Here is a 14,381-nt window from a genome sequence, read left to right on the forward strand (position 1 = left end):
TCTTTTTTTTTGGTTGGTTCTTCTCTTCCTTTTGCGTCGTTTTCTCTCCAAATGATCCGGTCCCTCTCAAAAGTATCTTTCCTCTATTTATAGAGCTTCTTGGTGTCGTTGGCTAATGCTAACTCATCGCTTATCTTCAATTTCACGATCTTCACTTTCTCTTATTAGAGCTGTTACCAACGATCAGCTCACCCTTACCGTTCGTTCCACGATTTCAACATCCCTCTTTTATGGGAAGTTACGAAACCTCATCATTTATCCCTTTTATTTTAGGAAAAACGTAATCTGTAACCACCATTTCTTTTTTCTTTTTTTACCAAGGCATTTTACCTTTATCCCTTTCATTTTCTTTTTTTTTTGTAAAATTTTGAGTTCAACAATTATTTTTCCCTTATTTCCCTTTATATCTATTTTTCTGATTGCATCTCTAGTTATTGCTAGTTGCTACATGTTTGGGTGCTAGCTTGGTATGTTGATGTCTACCTTGGTTGGTATTATGTTCTGCCTTCAGTTGACTGATTAATTAATTGAAAATATTTCACATTTGAAAAAATGTAAGATATTTATTCATGTTGAAAATGAGATTGAGATGAATGTGAGTTGGAGTGAGAGCTCTCCCCGAGCCCCCCTCACTAATATGTCTCTCTCTCTCTCTCTCTCTCTCTCTCTCTCTCTCTCTCTATATATATATATATATATATATATATATATGTATATATATATATATATATATATATATATATATATGTGTGTGTGTGTGTGTGTGTGTGTGTGTGTTAAGTACAATGGCCAAAATACTCTTAAGTACATGAAATGCATCTAACAATTCATTTTCTTGTTTTATTTGAGAAAATCCACTCATTGTTAGGGTTTGTCGGAGCACCATATATATTGTTTTTCTTTTTCTTTTTAACATTTTGTCATTTAGCAGGGAAATATATAGAAGTTATTGTTCAAAGTGGATAAATATTGCAAGTTATTTATTCATTTTTCAAGATTAAATATTGGTTTCCCCAATTTCTCGTTAATATTTGTTAATTAATTGAATAAAATTGAGATTTTGAAGTTTTGTAGATGACTTTTTCCATTTTTAAAACTCTTCTTCCTGATCACATTTTGCAATATTTTAGAAATTTTACCCTCTTCTTTTAATGAATCAATTTGCATGGTTTTCCTATTTTTCATACATTCCAAAAAAGAAAACTCAAATAGAAATAGACAAGAGACAGAGCAACACAGAATTCATTAACGTCACTGACTTTTCATGATTCTCGATCATATAATACCAACTACAACAGTTTCCTACACTGTCTACTTACAAATACTTTTGAGAAAAACAGAAAAACACCAACCTTATGTCACTCTCTCCTCAACTAGACATAGCACTACCTAAAACTGTTTTCACTACTTACAATTACTCCTGAGAAAAATAGAAAAACGCCAATCTCATTTGAAAGCGAACTCCAAGATTAGCCTCAATTCTTGCAATTTCATTCTCATCATCTCCTGTCATTATCAATCATTAATATATTAGAATAATAGAAATTTTTTTGTCATTATATATTTACAAATTAATGGGAATCAGATGATGTCAGGAGGTATCCAATAGCCTCGAAAAATACTAATTTATTTATCGATATCGTTACTAATTTTAATATTAATTTTGAAAATTGGGTTTATGAATGAAATGGTTCTTGTTGAAAGAAGTGGTTGTCCCTCTCTCTCTCTCTCCCCACTCTACAAAAAGCACCCATTTTCAAATGTGCCAGAACCATAGAGAAGATTTGTTCCCTTCAAACGGGAACATAAGAAGGTAACTTTCAACATTTTCATATGTTTTCCTTTTTTTTCTTATTACATTATAATTTTTGTGGTTGTTGGCTGTTTTACAGGTGAAGATAATTACTTCCAAGGTTTTAACGACATTTGAAACCTTCAAAATTTTGGTAGCATTAAACTTTTCTTTCCTTCCATTTATGAACTACGTGTTTTGTTGGGAAGCGCTTCTTGGAAAGAAGGTGAACCGAATAGGTGTTGTTTGTTTCATATAAATGAATTTTGACATCAAGCAAATTGTTATCCTATTCTCTGTTAGTGAGGTACAGACAAATAGTTTGCATGGTGAATCTTAGAGGGATCCGAAGCCGCTCTAAAGCCTCACTCACTGGCAGACAGATGGATTTTATCATAGCAAAAGGCAGTTTATACATGCCAATTTAAACCAGTTTATGACTGACCAGATTACATCCAGAATTGGTTTGCTGAGTTGTGTTGATCACAGTAAGATTTCAAGGTCAAATTCCTCTTTATGCACATCCACTTGAGAACTTAAGGAATCTCCCACAAGATTATGATTTCTTTGTTACATCTGCATCAAAACTCATTAGAGCATGTCTCTACACACTTGAGCAACGCCCCGTCGCACTTTCCCTGCATCACTCATGCATTATACCTTTTCTTAGATCAAAGGCCTTATGGTTTTTCAGGCTACCAAGAGAAATTTATCTTCAACAATTGTTCGTGTGGATAATAACATAATTGAGTGTGATGTGCTTAATGCTGCTACAAGAGATGAAGTGTGATTGGTTAGTAGCTGATTATAATTGATATTTTTTTCTGTTTCACGCAGAGCATCAACATTTCTAGAAATTCTTGTAACCATTTTTTTAGGGAAATGTTATCAGCACTACTGTATTTTGATGAGGGCACTCCTCACTTTATTAAAACTACAGTATGGTTCGCACCATAGGATGATCCAAACCGTCCATTAGATGGGCCACAGCCTAAATACGTTGTGGCCCAAAAAATCATTTCCATAGGTTAGATCCTAAAGTGAGGAGTGCCCTCATCAAAATACAGTAGTGCTGATAACATTTCCCCATTTTTATAGGTGGTTCAACTACAAGGAGATCTGAGAGGTTTTGGCATTGATGTTGAAGAGGTTCATCGTCAAGTCCAAAATTTGGTGATCTATCTTTATTTTACTTAGTGTTGACCTTTTTCTTTAATTTAAAAATTCAAAATTTATTTATTTACTTTATGCAAAAAGTCAATATATATATATATATATATATATATATATATATATATATATATATATATATATATATATATATATTAAAAGTTACAATTAAAGAGAAGTGTATCTTAAGTATTATCTTGAATTCCTATAAATATTCGTACATACACTCATGCTTCTAAGTTTTTTCTTCTTCCCAATTTATTCCACAGACGTGAGGCATGTTCTCAAGGGTTCCGGGCTGTTTAAGTGCACGTCCCCTTAGAGCGGACGAGTTGTATCATGGAGGCATATGCTAGAGAATCCATTTGCACTGTTGATTCGTCAAATGCAGGGACAATATTTTCCTTAAGGTTTAGATCAGTGCCTCAACTCAACCGTAAGTCATTCTCTCTCTTTACTGTTTGATTCTTTCTATTATTTTTGGTTTGGTTACATGTGGATTATTGCTTTATTTGTGTTGTTTATTATTATAATCTGAAATTCCAGTGTATTTTTACCAACACTTGGTAGGATATATAGATTTTCTACCAATTGGAATAACAACTCTTTGTCAGAAATGAGAAGAATGATTTTAAACTTTGTTGCATCTCAGGAAGCAAAAAATGGGGAGCAAAGTGGAAAAGTGGGGTGTTACTCATGCAACAAACTTTTAAATCCTCTACAGTGTTCTTGTCTTCCTTGCGTAGATCATAATGTGGATCCTTACTGTAGTTTGCATTGAACTTAACCTCTAAAATTAGATAATGTTTTGTAGTACGATGATATATTTTAGTTTGCTTGGTTTCATTAAATAAGAGCTCTTTCAACATGGTTCCAACAGTTCCTTAGATGTTATGATGTGTACATTTAGCTTAGGCCATGTTTGGATACCCACAAGATTTAGATTTGGATTTAGTTGATATTTTGAGCTGGATCAGATCCTTAGATTTCCAAATCATCTACAACAGTGCCAAAAAATCTGATTTTCAAATCTTTTCTGCTAGACATTATTTGTAAATAAATATTTGTAGCAACTTCCTTCACCGTGTGCTCCTCAATGTTGCTCCGGCAGCAGCGATGAGACATCCCTACCTCCATCTCTCTCTGTCTGTGTCTTAAAACATGATCATGAAGATGAATAATGTATTTTGTATCCAAAACTCAAATCCAAATCAAAATACAAATGCATGAGGTATCCAAACGGGCCCTTACGGAATTTTTAGAGCTGAGAAAAGCTCTTCTAGTGTATGTTATGATTGACATAGAACACACAGGTTTTTTGTACCTAAGTTTTGGGATTTTTCTTAATTTAAAATATTTTTAAAAAATATTATTTTAAAAATTATTTCACACTTTTATCCGACTTCATGAAAATTTTCTAAGGGATTCATTAGCCGACCCCTACTAGTTTGGGACGAAGGCTTAGTTGAGTTGTATTTTACACTTTTATCCGCCGTTAGAACCGCCAGCAAAAGTTCCTTTGGTTGCCTAAAAGCCGGGTTAACCCATGGATTTTAGTTAGTTTTGGGGTGCCACGTCAGCCGAATACCCTGCTTGTTTGCCAAACCAAAATTAAAACCCTGGAGGACTACCTGCTTCGTCGGGTGAATGTTGTCCGAAGCAGTATCCTTGTTCAAATGTGATTTTGAGTCCAATAATCAGTTTAGCACTCACAATCGGTTGTTATAATCAAAAGACCCTGTTCGTTTCAGATTGTGAAAACCGATTGTCAGCACCAACCAGATTATTGTACCCAAAATAACGTTTCATTTTGAGTCCAATAATTGGTTGGGGGGTTCAAACTTGGCTGCCACAATCTGAAACGAATTTTACAAAAATTCAGAGTGGATTTCCTGGAAATCGGCCCATTCACTTTTCGATGAATGGTTGAGATTATTAGCCTAACTGGAAAAAAAGGCCATGTTTGGCAACTACGAATTTTTTTTTCAAGGAATATTAATTTTTCAAGGGGTGAGAGAAAAGAGAGAGTGGGAGGGAGAGGATCTCCACCCCCTACTCCCTTGCCCCCTCTCCCACCACTGTATAAATTAATATTCCATGGAAATAATTTTCATGACTGTTAAACATGGCTTTAGTTGGGACGTGGGAATTTCAAAATCTTTTCGAATTTAAGTGGTGCAATTTTCTTTAAATTATTAAGGAGTATTAATGCATGCAATTATTTGCTAGGCAATTTCTCGGGAAATGAAACCATTTCGCACCTGACCTTTGCATTAGAGAATAGCCAGCTCTGATTAATTAAATGAATAAGACAAAATCTACTAAAGCCTATGTGGCTGTTCTCTCATGCAGAAGTGAGCAGCGAAATGGCTTTCTGCGAAATTGCCTAGCAAATCCCGAGCAAGAAATATGCTAAAGTTACTCTCTTTTATAACAACCACTCTCTGGGGCCCAAGTAAGGAATGCTGGTGTAATCGGATTAGCTGGTCAGATCAACGTCCACAAGCGTGCCCCATGTCCCTTTAGCCAGCTTGATTGGACGATCCTAGCCCCTTGATCCATAATGGCTTGTTTAGGGCTTCCGCAAAGAAAAGTCCAACCGTTGATTTGTACAGTTAGTTATCTTACGGATAGGATGTCCGTGTGGCATTCAATATGAATCATGTAGGTCACGTCATGATCGTCCACAAGATCAACGGTCTCAATTACACTAGATGTCCCCCTGTGGGACCCAAAAATTGATAGTAAGAAATGCAGCTTGAATCCATTTTATTAAATTGACACAAGTAGTTTGATCATCGATCTAGGCCACACATCTGGTGGGTACCTCTGTAGATGGGAGACATGCATGCCCTGATCGGATGATCCTAGCCATACATACAATGAAGTGAATTTGGCCTGTCAGGAAATTAGGGGTGCAACTTGGGTCGGGCTCAACCCGAACCCGACGGGTTCAAATTGGGAAAAGCGAACCCGATTTAAATTCTGGTTGGGTTAGGGTTGAGGAGTTGGCAACCCAATCCAACGCAAACCTAGCCTCTGTCCTCTAGTTTTCTCACGTTTTTCTAGGGTTATGCTTTTTTCCCCTGTATTTTTCTATTTGGCCCGAGATGAACCCGACCCGACCTGACCCGATTAGGAGGCAGGTTGGGTTAGGGTTGGCCCCAACCCAAGGCTCGGGGTTGGCCTCAACCCGACCCAACCCAACCCGAGTTGCACCCATCAAGCCCTTCCAACACTGGTCTGATCGTGAATGTTAACCGTCCAATACAACGAGCCTCACCTTTCAATCACATTGATCAGATGGAACACACCCCTTACCTTTTATACTGACACCCCCGTCTGTGTGTTCCCACGTGAAACTCAAGGATCTCCCTACACGTGTTAAAAAGTACAAGTGTCGTTTAGGCTTGCACCTGCCTTTAACAACTGACATGTGGCTATTTCACATGTCCTTATTCCTGAGCTGGTTCACAGATTTTAAAACCCCATTCAAACCACTGGCCAACACTCGGGTAAATCCACTCAATATTAAACACGCACATACACCGTATATATATCTTACCAGCATATATACACTGTAGAGATATACATATACGTTCCCATAAAAGACACCCAATTGTTCTACCTGCTGTCACGATGTTATAATTTATAATATTTTTTTTGAATGATGAAGAATTCATTAAAAAAGGGGACCGAGATGGTCAATTACAAAAGATAAAAAAGGAAACGGTGGATATAAATCCAACCAAATACAAAAATATCAAGGAGGGAGGATAATAAATTTATTTTATTCATTATTCTAACTTGAAATGGAGAAAATAATAAGAAAATAATAATAAATAATCTCAGTGGTCCATTTGTGGGAGATGGAACAAAAAACAAGATCTTAATTAGACCCGAAAAAATGGGACCCGTACCCGCGGGTACACCCGGCCCGCAGGGGTACGGGTACCAATTTCAATACCCGCGAAAAAAAATACCCCCACCCAACCCGTACTCGTGACCCGCGGTTGGGTCTGGGTCAGGCGTTGGTGCCCGCGGGTTACCCGCCATTCGGTTTTCAACTCTTTATTCTTTAGGCCTAAACACCAAACATCTAATGGATCAAAATTGTAGACTTGAACATCTAATGGATCAAAATTCTTTGAATTACAAGCCTCAAACTAACAAACATAAATATAAGTTTTTCAACTTTTGGTTAACTCATTTTTGGTGGATTTTTTTCTTCTAAAAATGAATAATTTCAATAGGGGCAAGATTTTTCTTGAAGAGGAGGCTAAGATTTCAGTTAAAAAGATTTTTAGTCTGTTAATCATGATAATAAGAAAATATACAAGTTATTGAGGTTGATATAGGACTTAAAAGAAGCTTCCTGTAGTTACAACATATATTTTCAGGAGGCAATCAAAATATTTGGCTTCTCACGAAATGTTGATGAAGCTTGTATAGAAAGGGGCAAATAAGAATATGACTTAAGCTTGTATGTTGTTGCTACACTACTTATTGGAAATGATGTAGGAATATTATCAACCATTTAGATCTAGTTTATTAGTAATTTTATTATAAATGATCTATGGTAGGCATCCTACACTCTTGGTCGAAGGTTTACCGAGACATATAAAGAACAAAATGTTAGGACTACAATAGGTTAACTGTGGAAGTAAAATATTGACTAGATTCAATAAAAGAGGGTACTCATCATCCCATCCTTGATATTTGATCCAACAGCAGCTGACTTGTTAAGAAGCTGCTGTTGGATTAAATATCAAGGCTTGTACATCCATCATACCAACTTTTTACAATGTTGCCTACTAGCCACTCTGCCTCTTGACATCACGGTCAGAGATGTTGCATTTGCCACCATGGGGTGCGCTAGAAACCCATGGCCGGCGCGAAATTTCATTATTCATGTACGACTCATACCTCCGCCCAATCCATCAAATCATATTTCTCAATGCCTTTTATTTCATTTATTTACTACCAGTTTTTCTGCCATGTTATCCATTTTTAATATCCTTTAGATATTCATTAGCAATTTTTTTGCTTCCAAAGTATTTTCCTTTAACATGGAATCGTAGTATACCATCATTTGTGAGGATTAGCACCTCATTATTTGTTGGCATAGCATCATTATTAAATTAATTGCATGCTACTAATATGGCAAAACATAACAAGCCAATTTGGCATGTCAGGAAATCCAACAAAACTGGTCTGATCGTTAATCTGACCCGTCCAATACAACGAGTCTCACCTTTCAATCACATTGATCAAATGGAACACACCCCTTACCTTTTATAATGACACCCCGTTGTGTGTTCCCACGTGAAACTCATCCCTACACGTGTCAAAACGTACAAGTGCCGTATATGCTTGCACCTGCCTTTAACAACTGACATGTTAGCTGGTTCACAGATTTTAAAACCCCATTCAAAACACTGGCAGATACTGAGGTAAATCTACTCAATATTAAACACACACATACACCGTATATATATCTTGCCAGCATATATACACTGTAGAGATATACATATATGTTCCCATAAAAGACACCCAATTGTTCTACCTGCTGTCACGATGTTATAATTTATAATTTTTTTTTTTGAATGACGAAGAATTCATTAGAAAAGGGGACCGAGATGGTCAGTTACAAAAGATCAAAAAGAAAACGGTGGATATAAATCCAACCAAATACAAAAATATCAAGGAAGGAGAGTAGTAAATTTATTTTATTTATTATTCTAACTTGAAATGGAGAAAATGATAAGAAAATAATAATAAATAATCTCACTGGTCATCAAGCTCTTGCTGAGAGGCCTTTCTCTCGTAGGAAACTTCTGATACTCTTTTCTCGTTTTGGAGAAGAAAAAATCATTAAAATGCAATCATATGTAGAGTTGTCATGCATTAACATATTCAAAGTAAATAAAGCCATCTTTTAGTAAGATTTATAGTAAAATACACTAATTAATTTAATTTAATTTAATTATTGGGTACGTGAGATAATCTATTGAAAATATACATATATGGGATTTGCTCGGGACCATCTCGTAAGGCATTTAGTGGAACCGCTGTTGCATGAGCATGGTTTTCAATTTGACCGAAATCCGAAATTTCGGATTTCAGTGAGGACCGAAACGAAAAGGTGCGGAAACCGAAATTCCTGAAATTTATAAAATTTAGTTCGAAATTTCTATTAAAATAATAAATTTTTATTGTGTTAACTAATTTAATTTCGTCCCTAAAATCCAGGATTTTGTGCATCAATACCAAATTTAGCCCTAAATTTCGGGATTTCGGCTAAAATTTTGGTTTCGGATAACTCTAAAATTTTAGCCGAAACCGAAATTTAAAGTTTCGGATAACTCTAAAATTTTAGCCGAAACCGAAATTTAAAACCATGTGTACATGGGAGAGCAGACACATGCTCACTTTTCAACAGATTTTGTTTTATACATATAATTCATATGAGGTGGTTGCTCTCTCACGCAACACTGCGATGGTCCCTAGCAAATCCCTACATGTATAGGTGTCTTAAACAACCTAGAGTTTATGTCCCATAAAGAACATTCTTGCAAGAACTTTATTTTTAAAATACATCACCCATAATAGAAGGACCCTGATCTAAAACATTCATTTGTTGAGCCCCAACTTAAATATGTTGTACCCCAAAAATCATCTCGATAGGAGATCTTAACCGTTTGATCTATATAAATTTATATATGGTTAGTTCAACAGACTAAGTATATTCATTCGGTAATAAACATTCACACTTAAACAATTTTTAAATTTAAAACATACAACTTAATTCATTAGGTGAGCACATAATAATAATCATCTCTAAAGAAAGCCTGAAACATTAATTGGGATCATGCTATGGCATTTAAACAATGTCAAATAGTTATTCTAGCAAGGCAAACAATGTTTTACAAGTAAGAAACTTATGTTTGTGATTATTATTTGTAATGCATGAGTTGAGACGACTCATGCAAGACAATCAAGCTCCCTTAGCTTGTTGCCCCCCAATACGTTCTACTGCCCTCGTCTACAGGTAGTGGGCATGGGAACTTTTTACAATGTGTTTACTGGCCAGTCTGCCTCTTGACATCACGGTCTAAAAGGATGCATTTGCCACCATGGGGTGCGCTAAAAACCCATGACCAGCGCGAAATTTCATTATTCATGTACGACTCATACCTCCGCCCAATCCATCAAATCATATTTCCCAATGCCTTTTATTTCATTTATTTATTATCAGTTTTTTGCCATGTCATCCATTTTCAATATCCTTAAGATATTCATTAGCAATTTTCTTGCTTCCAAAGTATTTTCCTTTAACAAGGAATCATAGTATTCCATCATTTGTGAGCATTAGCGCGTCATTATTTGTCGGCATAGCATCATTATTAAATTTATTGCATGCTACTAATATGGCAAAACATAATAGGAAAATACATATCATTTAACAACAGTTATGTACAAGTCATTGTCATGAACCACTTACAAATACTGTTGAATAAAAATGAATTTATTTTCATGCACACATGCTTATATCAGTATGTGTGAATATTCAAAATTTAATATATTTGTTTTCGTACACAAATACTAACAAACCATGAATTTTCACATAGATGTCTATATGCATGTATATTAGAGTTAAAAACTCCAAATTTTAAACTCTACACTTATGCACATATATCAAGATATAAATTTTAGATTGTAAATAATATAAATATTTATACACATACTACTTTTAGTAAAAATCATATTTACTATTTTTAGTAAAAAAACGAACTTACTATTTTTAGTAAAATCTGAATTTACTATTTTTAGTAAAATATTTTTAGATTTGAAACCATATTCACACACACACACACACACACACCATATATATTTGAAACCATACTATTTTTAGTAAAAAAACGAACTTACTATTTGGCATCGAGGGCCCTTCTCGGGCAAATGCCTTCTATTCGGATGATAGGCATCTCTTTGCTCCGTGAGGTGGAGTGGTCGGTGGCACTCGGCTCTTGGTTGTCCGAGTGGTCTTGTCCAATCTCTGCAAGTCTTGCCACAAGTCAGTGTATCATCGGTGGTCCGGTTTTACCGCAAACATATTTGAATCATAAGGTGTAGATATTTAGCCAGACTTAAATTGACTAAAGTTTTTAAAAAATTTCCCTACATAGTGTCATTGTGTTAAAAAATCATCAAGGTTTCTATGTATTATAATTGCTAGGGCTACATTAGCTCTTCTCAATTCCTCATCTCAAATTTATTAGATAAGAGTTTCTTGTTGCCTTCAAACTATATAAATTTACATGTCATTGCTTGGGATCTTGTTTTAGACCATAAAGAAAATTTATTAATCTATACACCGTGTTCTTTATCTTGAACTATAAAGACTTCAGATTGGTCCATATAAATTTCTTCATCTACTAACTACTTAACAATATTGTTGTAGCATCTAATTAATAGAATTGTAAGTTATAAATGATAGCTTAGGAGGAAATTAATACTAGAATAATAATTATTCTACTGAATAGTGAATACTTATCAAAGAAATTTATACATTGTTTTTATTTAAATCCTCTGGCTATCATTCTAGCTTTATATTTTTAAGTAATTAATGTCTTACGTACAAGTCGATCTCCGTTTATTATGGCACATGGGCACAACCATGGTGGAGTCCACTATACGGACGATCCGGATCTTTCTATTTGCTACACTTAATAATGGATACATGTAAATTTCATTTAGAAAAATGAAAAAAGATGGTGGTTTCTTGACATTCCCTAACATTTACTCTCTGGGTCTCCATGTGGACGTAATCAAATCCGTTGATTAGAACTATGATATAGGGGTGCAACTCGAGTCGGGTTGGATCGGGTTGAGGCCAACCCTAACCCAACCTGAGATAGCATTCCCTCAACCCTAACCCAACCCGAGCCTCAGGTTGAGGACGGTCAACCCTAACCCAACCTGCCTCTAAATCTCTCAACCCTAACCCAACTGATCTACCCGAAATCGGGTCGGGTTGGTTCGGATTCACTTTGGGCCAAATAGAAAAATAAAATAACAAAATGAAAATCAAGATAAAATTAGAGGACGGAGGTCGGGTGTGGGTCGAGTCGGGTTGCCAAGGAATCAACCTTAACCCAACCTGAAATAAATCGGGTTGGAAAAAGTCATCCCTAAACCAACCCAACCCGAGGAAATGCCAACCGAACCCGACTCAAAATTGGGTTGAACCCCTTGGGTTCGGGTTGAGCCCGACCCAAGTTGCACCCCTACTATGATCACAGTTCTGGTCCATTGACATTGATTCCACTTTGTTGGGATGAGGATATCTCCTTGACAAATCAAGCCTCCTTTGCTCCTTGTTTTGATTCCATCAAATTTCAAGAAAAGTTTGGAAAAGAAAAACATTTTGCTTTTCCACTACTTTATTACATATCAATAAAAATGACTTGAACAACCACAATTCAAGTTATAATGATTATCCTCAAAATTTATCATTTCCCTCTAATTTGTGGAAAAAAATTCCTAGGGAAAAATTCCTTCAAAAATGTTTTTCCTGCAATCCAAATAGGCCTGCCATGAAAATTTAAACACTTGATTAGTTTTTTCTTATTGATGGAACGTGCCACGTGGGTCGGCTCATCATGATCAACAAGATCAACGGTCTTGATTCCAGTTACCAAAAAGAAATCATAGGGTTTATTTTTATGAAGCAGAGAAAACATGAGACATCAAAGAAAGATAGCCGACCGAAAACGTTTTCTTTAATTGCTTTAAAATTCCATTGATTTTGAATCTACCATGTTTTGATAAGTGCAGAAACTTATCTGGTCTAAAAAGAACCTAATTAAAAAAGAAAAGACAAGCTTCGTTCGTGATATTATCCAAGCACAGTAGTGCTATTATCAATAGCCTTTAATAATTTGGTAAGCTTAGTTCTTGCATTTGCTTGTCATAGAGGTTTCTTGTTATATCAAATGGATGCCAAGAGTGCATTCCTAAATGGGAATATCATGGAGGACGTTTATGTTGAACAACCTCCCGGTTTTGAGGATTTTAAATACCCTAACCATGTCTATAAGTTGGACAAAGCTTTATATGGACTAAAGCAAGCTCCTAGAGCATGGCATGATAGGCTTAGTCTTTCCTTTTGGACAAAGGTTTTGATAAGGGCAAGGTTGACAAAAATCTTTCGTCAAAAGACAAGGAGATGACATACCCATTGTGCAAATATATGATGATGATACCATCTTTGGATCAACCAATGAGAGTATGTGAAAGGAGTTTGCCCAATACATGCAAAGTAAATTTGAAATGAGTATGATAGGAGAACTCAAGTATTTCCTAAGACTACAAATTCATTAATCAAGAGAAATACACTAAGGAATTGCTTAAGAAGTTTGTGATGGATAGCTCTCAAACAAAGCCTACACCTATGAGCACATCCACCAAACTAAGCAAGGATGATCTTGACCCATTCATTGATCAAAAGAAATATAGGGACATGATAGAGAGCCTACATTACTTGACTGCTAGCCTACCCATATTGAAATAGTGTTTGCTTGTGTGCTAAGTTTAAGTCTGATCCTAAGGAATCCCATTTATGCGCTGTTAAAATAATATTGAAATATCTTAGGGAACTCCTACTGTACGTTTGTGATTTGAAAACTCTAAGGAATTTAACCTTGTAGGGTATTCATATTCCGACTTTGCCAAATGTAGAGTTGATAGGAAGAGCGCAAGTAGCACTTGTCAGTTCTTAGGTAGATCCCTTGTGTCTTGGTTTAGTAAGAAGCAAAATTCAGTTGCCCTATCTACCACTGAAGCTGAATATATTGCAGCTGGGGCTTATTGTGCACAAATCCTTTGGATGAGGAATACCTTAGAGAACTATGGTATAAAGTTTGAATGTGTTCCGATTAATTGTGATAACACAAGTGCAATCAATTTAACCAAGAATCTAATTCAACACTTTAGGACTAAATATATAGAGATAAGACACCATTTCCTTAGAGATCATTCATTAAAAGGGGACATTTCAAATGAATATACAAACACAAATGATTAACTGGCAGAAATTTTTACTAAACCACTTAATGAAGAAAGTTTTTGTGATATAAGAAGTGGTCTCAATATTTGGAGTGCCAACCAAGTAAATAAATTCTAAAATTGAATTATATATACATATTACTTATATATACACGTTGCTTGGTATTGACTGCATGGTCAAGATATCAAACCCTAACACTAAAAGCTACTCAATTGGTGCCATTAGCCTTCTTACTAGTTAAGAGAGAGAGAGTACCATCACCTCTAATTAAGAAATCTAATCTCTTGGCTATATTTCACATAAGGACCATGTATCTATATGCTCTACTTGAATATGCTTACAACATAT

At 35.5% G+C, this 14,381-nt stretch overlaps 1 long non-coding RNA gene across 4 annotated transcripts; it reads left to right on the forward strand.

Moving 5' to 3' along the window:
* Positions 1–772: 772 nt before the first annotated feature.
* On the forward strand, positions 773–3,841 carry LOC143851083 (uncharacterized). 4 transcript variants are annotated; one of them, XR_013236210.1, is made up of 6 exons: positions 773–1,813; positions 1,893–2,280; positions 2,487–2,585; positions 2,685–2,965; positions 3,232–3,398; positions 3,615–3,841. It is a non-coding gene; the product is annotated as an uncharacterized LOC143851083 (long non-coding RNA). The 4 variants fall into 4 exon arrangements; XR_013236209.1 differs by having other exon boundaries at positions 773–2,293; XR_013236208.1 differs by having other exon boundaries at positions 773–2,280; positions 2,671–2,965.
* Positions 3,842–14,381: the final 10,540 nt, after the last annotated feature.

The sequence above is a fragment of the Tasmannia lanceolata genome, unplaced genomic scaffold, assembly GCF_043159265.1.
Source record: "Tasmannia lanceolata isolate RefF3 unplaced genomic scaffold, GAP_Taslan_0.1 ptg000018l, whole genome shotgun sequence".
Classification (NCBI taxonomy): domain Eukaryota; kingdom Viridiplantae; phylum Streptophyta; class Magnoliopsida; order Canellales; family Winteraceae; genus Tasmannia; species Tasmannia lanceolata.